Here is a 6,000-nt window from a genome sequence, read left to right on the forward strand (position 1 = left end):
TCTCTCTGTCTCTATAAATAAATAAAATCTTAAAAAATATTTATATAAATAAATAAATAAAAACTGATGATTATAAAATGGATTAAACAGCATTCTTCTGGGGGGGGAGGTGAATTTTGAGGAAGATTTAAGGAAACACAGGAATGTTTAAACTGAGAAAACAAGGGCAGAGGAAAAAACAAGAATATTTTCTTTTTAAGCAAGAATGAGAAACAAGGTTAGTGAGATGAAATTGGTGGAAAGTCTTCAAGGCCAAGTTTGAAATTAATTTGATAAGTAACAGGGAACTGTAACAGACACATCCTTAAATGGGAAGGCAGGGCAGCCCGGGTGGCTCAGCGGTTTAGCGCCGCCTTCAGCCCAGGGCCTGATCCTGATCAAGTCCCACGTCAGGCTCCCTGCATGGAGCCTGTTTCTCCCTCTCCCTGTCTCTCTTTCTCTCTCTGTCTCTCATGAATAAATAGATAAAAAAATTTTAAGATGCTTTTTAAAAAATTTAAATAAATGGGAAGGCAGCATGCTGATATATGGTCTTTAAAGATTCAAACTTGGGGATCCCTGGGTGGCTCAGCGGTTTGGCGCCTGCCTTTGGCCCAGAGCAAGATCCTGGAGCCTGGGGATCGAGTCCCGAGTCGGGGTCCCGGCATGGAGCCTGCTTCTCCCTCTGCCTGTGTCTCTGCCTCTCTATCATGAATAAATAAACAAATAAATCTTTAAAAAAAAATAAATAAAGATTCAAACTTTGTTCCAAGGTAAAGTACTGTCTTTGATTAAAAAAATGTTTAATAATGGGGGGGAGGGGGACATGGGACGGGACAACAGGTTAGGGGGAATAATCCATCATTCTTTATGTGTGCTTTATACAAACTCTTCTGAGAAAGAAAAACTGACTAAACAAAAATGTTTACGTAAGGGGTGAGTATTTTGGAAAGAGGGGCCCTTTCAGATATGCTTTCAAATATTAAATACCACTGCACATTTTAGTAAGAATCACAGAACTCTGGAGTAGGAAGGGATGCTAGAGATAATCTTTTAGTGACAACCTCTTCATTTTCACAATGGATTAAACTGAGGCTCAAGAACTAAATAATTTGCCTAAATGTCATATATAAACTAGTAAGAGATTCAACACTAAGACTCAGATTTTCTAGGCAGCAAGATCTAAAGCTGTGCTATCCAATATTATGGCTACTAGGAATATCTAGCTATTTAAATTTAAAATGGTTAAAATTAAATACAATCTTAAATTCAGTTCCTCGGGCATGATAGTCACATTCCGGTGATCCATACCACACACGATTAATGGCTACCCATACCTGACAGTGCAGAGAGACAGTATTTTTATCATTGTAGAAAGTTTAATTGGACAGCATAATCTACAGAGTAAGCTTCAGAGTCAGACAGACCTAGTTTTAATTCTGCTTATTAGCAGTGTGATCCTAGACTAGTTATTTCATTTCTCTTTTACCCCATTTGGGGGAATGGGGAAGCAGGGGATTAATAATGCCTACCTCACAAAGTATACTTGATGATTATGTGAGATAACATGAGGAGACCCTTTACACTGTCTGGCACATAACAGCAAATCCTTCCATTTTGGATACTTTTTTCTTTCTACTCCTCTATATAACAGCTTTATTAAAAGATACAAACATGGGCAGCCCGGGTGGCTCAGCGGTTTAGCGCCGCCTTCAGCCCAGGGCCTGATCCTGGAGACCTGGGATCAAGTCCCACGTTGGGCTCCCTGCATGGAGCCTGTTTCTCCCTCTGCCTGAGTCTCTGCCTCTCTTTCTCTCTGTCTCTCATGAATAAATAAATAAAATCTTTTAAAAAAAAAAAAAGATACAAACACAAGAACACCCCAATTAATATCTTCCCTTCAAGATAAGCCACGGTACCTAATTTTCAATCTGTTCCTACCAATTTTTTCAAATACTTGCACCTTTCTTCCAGCGTAGCTACTGAAGATTAACGAAATAAAGAATGAAGGTAGGGGGAAATGCCGCTAATGAATTAGAAGAGAATGTAATAAATTCCCCCCTTATTTCCCATCCTATTTTAAATATGACTCTACTGACCAATCATGCAAAGGAAAAGAAATAAATTACACTGTCCCTAGATACTGCACTTCCACAGCAATAAAGTACTACAGTACTTCTACATTACATTCCTTCTCACCATTTGTACTACTAATTAATATTAAATGAAGAAATAACACATTCCTCTTAACAATACTTTCCTGGTAAACAGTTATAAAAAAGGATTTCCAGAATGTTAAACTAATCTCCAGTTTCACAGCTTAATCTAGTAAACTGACAAGTTTAACAAATCTAGACTACAGCATATAAAAAACTTCACAACACACATGCAATTACACAGAAAAACAACAAAAGTCATACTCAGCTACATTAAGTTAAAAAGACTTTAACATTTCTCATAAGGCCATCATTTTTACACTCCTAAAAACTAACATAAAGAACATTTAAACGTTCAAGTTTAGACATTCCACGAAGTCTCACTTGGTGGAATAATTCTTAAAGCTTTCTTGTTGCTTAAAACTGACCATATTAACTCGCAAAGGGCGGGGGAAGAGGGTCCTCTCAGTGTCTCCTTGAAATTTATCTGGCATTCTCTTACCTTGGTCCTTAAAGATAATTTACTCAAAAACATGACCAATGATCCCCCTTAAAGAGTCCAGAACAAGCCAAATAAATGCTAAAGAGATAACACTGCACATTATACTGTTGCTTTACAACTAAAATTAATTGTGTTAGATAAAACTAAAATATTTTGAATATACAAATGAGAGATTAACAATATTCGGGGGATTCACATAATTTTTTTTTAATGAAAAAAGTTAAAAAAAAAAGAAGTCTTCATTACTATCCTAGGTAAAGTCTTCATACATTAAAAAATGTTAGGCTTCTATGCCTGAACTGCTGAAATCTAATCTGTGAGAGTCTATAATTTTTTAAAGTCCTTCAATAATAATGAAGTGTACACTGGTCACATTAGAACAGGTCAAATGAAATTTTCCTGAGGCTGCATTCTAAGTACATCTGACCCAGAAAGTATTTTTAGCAAGTGTGTTCAATCAATGCTGGTTTTAAGCCTAGTCTAAATTAGAAATTGGGTGTCACCAATTTAAAGTAACCAAGTTAGTAGAGACATTTTAAAAGATATTTAGTTAGAAGGTAAGAAAATAACCACAAGTTTGAAACAATTTGATACCCACAGCAGTAAGGCTATAAGCAGGTTAGGAAACCGGCAGTAAGGTCATATCCTCTCAATTAGTACTTTTGAGGAACCTGAGATTTTCTAACTTAATAAACTTTAACCTATTCACTGCTAATAAAAACTGCAGAATAGTAATGGCTCCGTGTGTGTGTGTGTGTGTGTGTGTGTGTGTTTTAATCTCTTGCCAGATGTTTAGAACACATCAGCTAAATCATAAATATCCCATGTACTAAAAGACCATGTTTTTCTTATAAACCAAACCACCCATGCACGTTTCAGTGAAAAATGGTAACAAAGATACCTGTGTCATTAAAACAAAACAAACAACAACAACAACAACAACAAAAAAAACAGAGACATAAAAATAGCTTTTGTGGTAACTGGAGCATAAGTTTATTCTGACAAAAAATTGTGGAGTCAACAAAAGATTGCAGTCTTATTTAATATGAGTCAGTAAAGAAGTTCTATACAAACTTTTGCTTATGATAAATCTTTGAAAGAAATCTATAGGTTTAATTTCTATTTTCATCAAATTTAAGATCTAACTGATATATCTAGCTCTATTCCATCAAGCACACTTTGGACTCTGAACCACCATTTATTTTAAGGTCTGTTCCTCATCCCTTTAAAAAAAAAAAAAAAGAAAAACGAAAAATAATTGTTCTCTCTGGCATGTTAAGGTTCAAAAATCAGGATAAAAAAACGTCCGGGCTTTTACTGTTCCATAGTCTTTTTACTCAAATCATCTTTTACAAGTCGGATACGTCGGCTTTTGGGGGCCTGGGTTTCCCCCCCCCCCCCTTCCATAAACTTGTGCTAAGCTGTACTGTTGCGACTAGATCCAAGATCTGGTCGCATAAACCTAAATATTACTCTCACTCTGATTTAAAAGCAGTTGGTAAAAAATAAATAAATAAATAAATGACAATAAAAATAAAAGCAGTTGGTATATTGTAGATATACAGGTTTCCCCGGAACAAGCGCTTGAAAATCCTACAAAATCATTCTCGCCCGTGGTGGTGTCATTATACACGGCAAACCTAGACACAAGAGCCTCCCGCTCCAATTTTCGCGGAAACACCAGTACACCGACCCGTGCGATGGCAGGCTGTCCCATTTTAAGGAGACCCTGGGAAATGCATCGGTGCGTCCACTTAAGCTACATCCCAACTTTTTCTTGGCCCAACTACAGATTCCTAAATACAAGGAGAAGCCGGTGGAATCACGAGAGGCTTAACGCTCCAATGGTACAGACAAGCTGCCCAGGCGGCACATGCAAGAGGCGCTCCTAGGAGCCAATTTAAAAAAAGGGGGTGGGGGGGGTCCTACCAACAATGGGAGAACTCCGATTCCAAGCCGTAGTAGAGTTCAGGTCCCGTGGAACGCCCCTGCTCCTTTCGCTCACCCACAACATATTCCCCCCAGAACCCCCAGGAGCTGCCGGAGCCGAGGTCCCGGGAAGAAGGCGGGGGCGGGGGCGGGGGGAGGCCAAGCATCACTCGTCGCCCCTGGAATCCAAGCTGGTGCCTCGGGCTGGCGCTCCCGGCCCGCCCCGCACGCCCAGGTACCAGCCCGGCCGCGCGCAGGGCCGACAGGCCGGCCGGGAGCCCGGAGCCTCTTACCTTCGTAGCACAGCCGCGTCCTCTCGGCCGGAGGAGAGCCCGGAGGCCCGGGCGCGCCGCGGGGAAGCTCCCGGGGGCCCCGTCAGCGCCCCCCCAGCAGCCGCCGCCGCAGCGGCCGCGCCACGGCCCCGAGCCGCCAGCACCACCTCATACTGCGGGGCTGCCGCGGGCCGGCGCCGCCGGGGGCGGGGGCGGGGGCGGGGGCGGGGGCGGGCGGCGCGCTCTCCCACCTCCCTGCGGGGATGAGATAATCCACACACCCCCGAAGCGCCGCGGGGGAGGGGAGCCCGGAGCGGGGGAGGACGGGGCCGGCCGCAGCCCGGCCTCCGCGGTCCCCGCCTCAGGCCCCGGCTTCAGCCCCGGGGGACCCAGGAGTCCTGAGAGAACAATGTGGGGGGCCGCGAGGAGCGGAGAAGGGGCGCGCGGCGCGGCGCGAGCGGGCGGGTAATCCCGGGCAGCGTCCGTGTGTGAGAGTGCAAGAGGAGCTCGCGCTACCCGCTCCTTGTCCTCCTCCTCTTCCTCCTCCTCCGTCTCCTCCTCCCTCAAGCACACCCCGTCTCCCGGGCCACTGCATAGCAACCGAACATGGCGGCTGCGCAGACGCCGCCACTCAGCGGCCACGAGCGGCGGCGGCCGCCGCTGGAGGCGATCTCGCGAGAGGCGAGTCCAAAACCCTCCCAGCTCGCGCCGGCAGGAGAGGTTGCAGCGGCGCGGGCGCGGGCGCGGGCGCGGGCGCGGGGGACACGCAGGTGCGCTGGAGGCCGGACCTGGGGAGGTGGGGGAGGGCGGGCTGCGGGAGGCGGGGGGCGGGGCGCCGTGGCCCCGCCCCCTTGGCCCCGCCCCCTTGGCCCCGCCGCCGCAACTGGGTGTTTGAACTGCGACCCCTGCTGGACCCACTGACCTTAGGGACCCGACGGAAGGGCCGAAACCTGTTTTAAAGGGGAAAACCAGACCTCTTGGCCGCCGAGTCGTCCCAACTTCAATGCTAATAGAGGATACAGGTTTTAGGATGCAGTTTTGAATCATTTCCTCTCCTAAAATAGACGCTCAGACAAAGAACAAACATGTTCTTTTATAAGACAAACGCCCGGGTGCCTTCTATGTGCCAGGAACGGTGTGCTTTAAAAATTGAATTAACTCG

General features: G+C 45.1%; 1 protein-coding gene across 9 annotated transcripts in view; it reads right to left on the minus strand.

The window, feature by feature from the left end:
• The window catches only part of PTPN4 (protein tyrosine phosphatase non-receptor type 4), a 208,998-nt gene extending 204,011 nt beyond the window's left edge, over window positions 1–4,987 (minus strand). For 8 of the 9 annotated variants that reach the window (XM_038564936.1, XM_038564934.1, XM_038564933.1 and 5 more), the window contains exon 1: window positions 4,860–4,987. The gene's annotated coding sequence lies outside the window, so the exon portion shown is untranslated. The remainder of the gene's footprint in view (window positions 1–4,859) is intronic. The other variant, XM_038564928.1, reaches the window with a different exon arrangement.
• Between the last annotated feature and the right edge of the window lie 1,013 nt (window positions 4,988–6,000).

Source organism: Canis lupus, chromosome 19 (assembly GCF_011100685.1).
Source record: "Canis lupus familiaris isolate Mischka breed German Shepherd chromosome 19, alternate assembly UU_Cfam_GSD_1.0, whole genome shotgun sequence".
NCBI classification, from domain to species: Eukaryota; Metazoa; Chordata; class Mammalia; order Carnivora; family Canidae; genus Canis; species Canis lupus.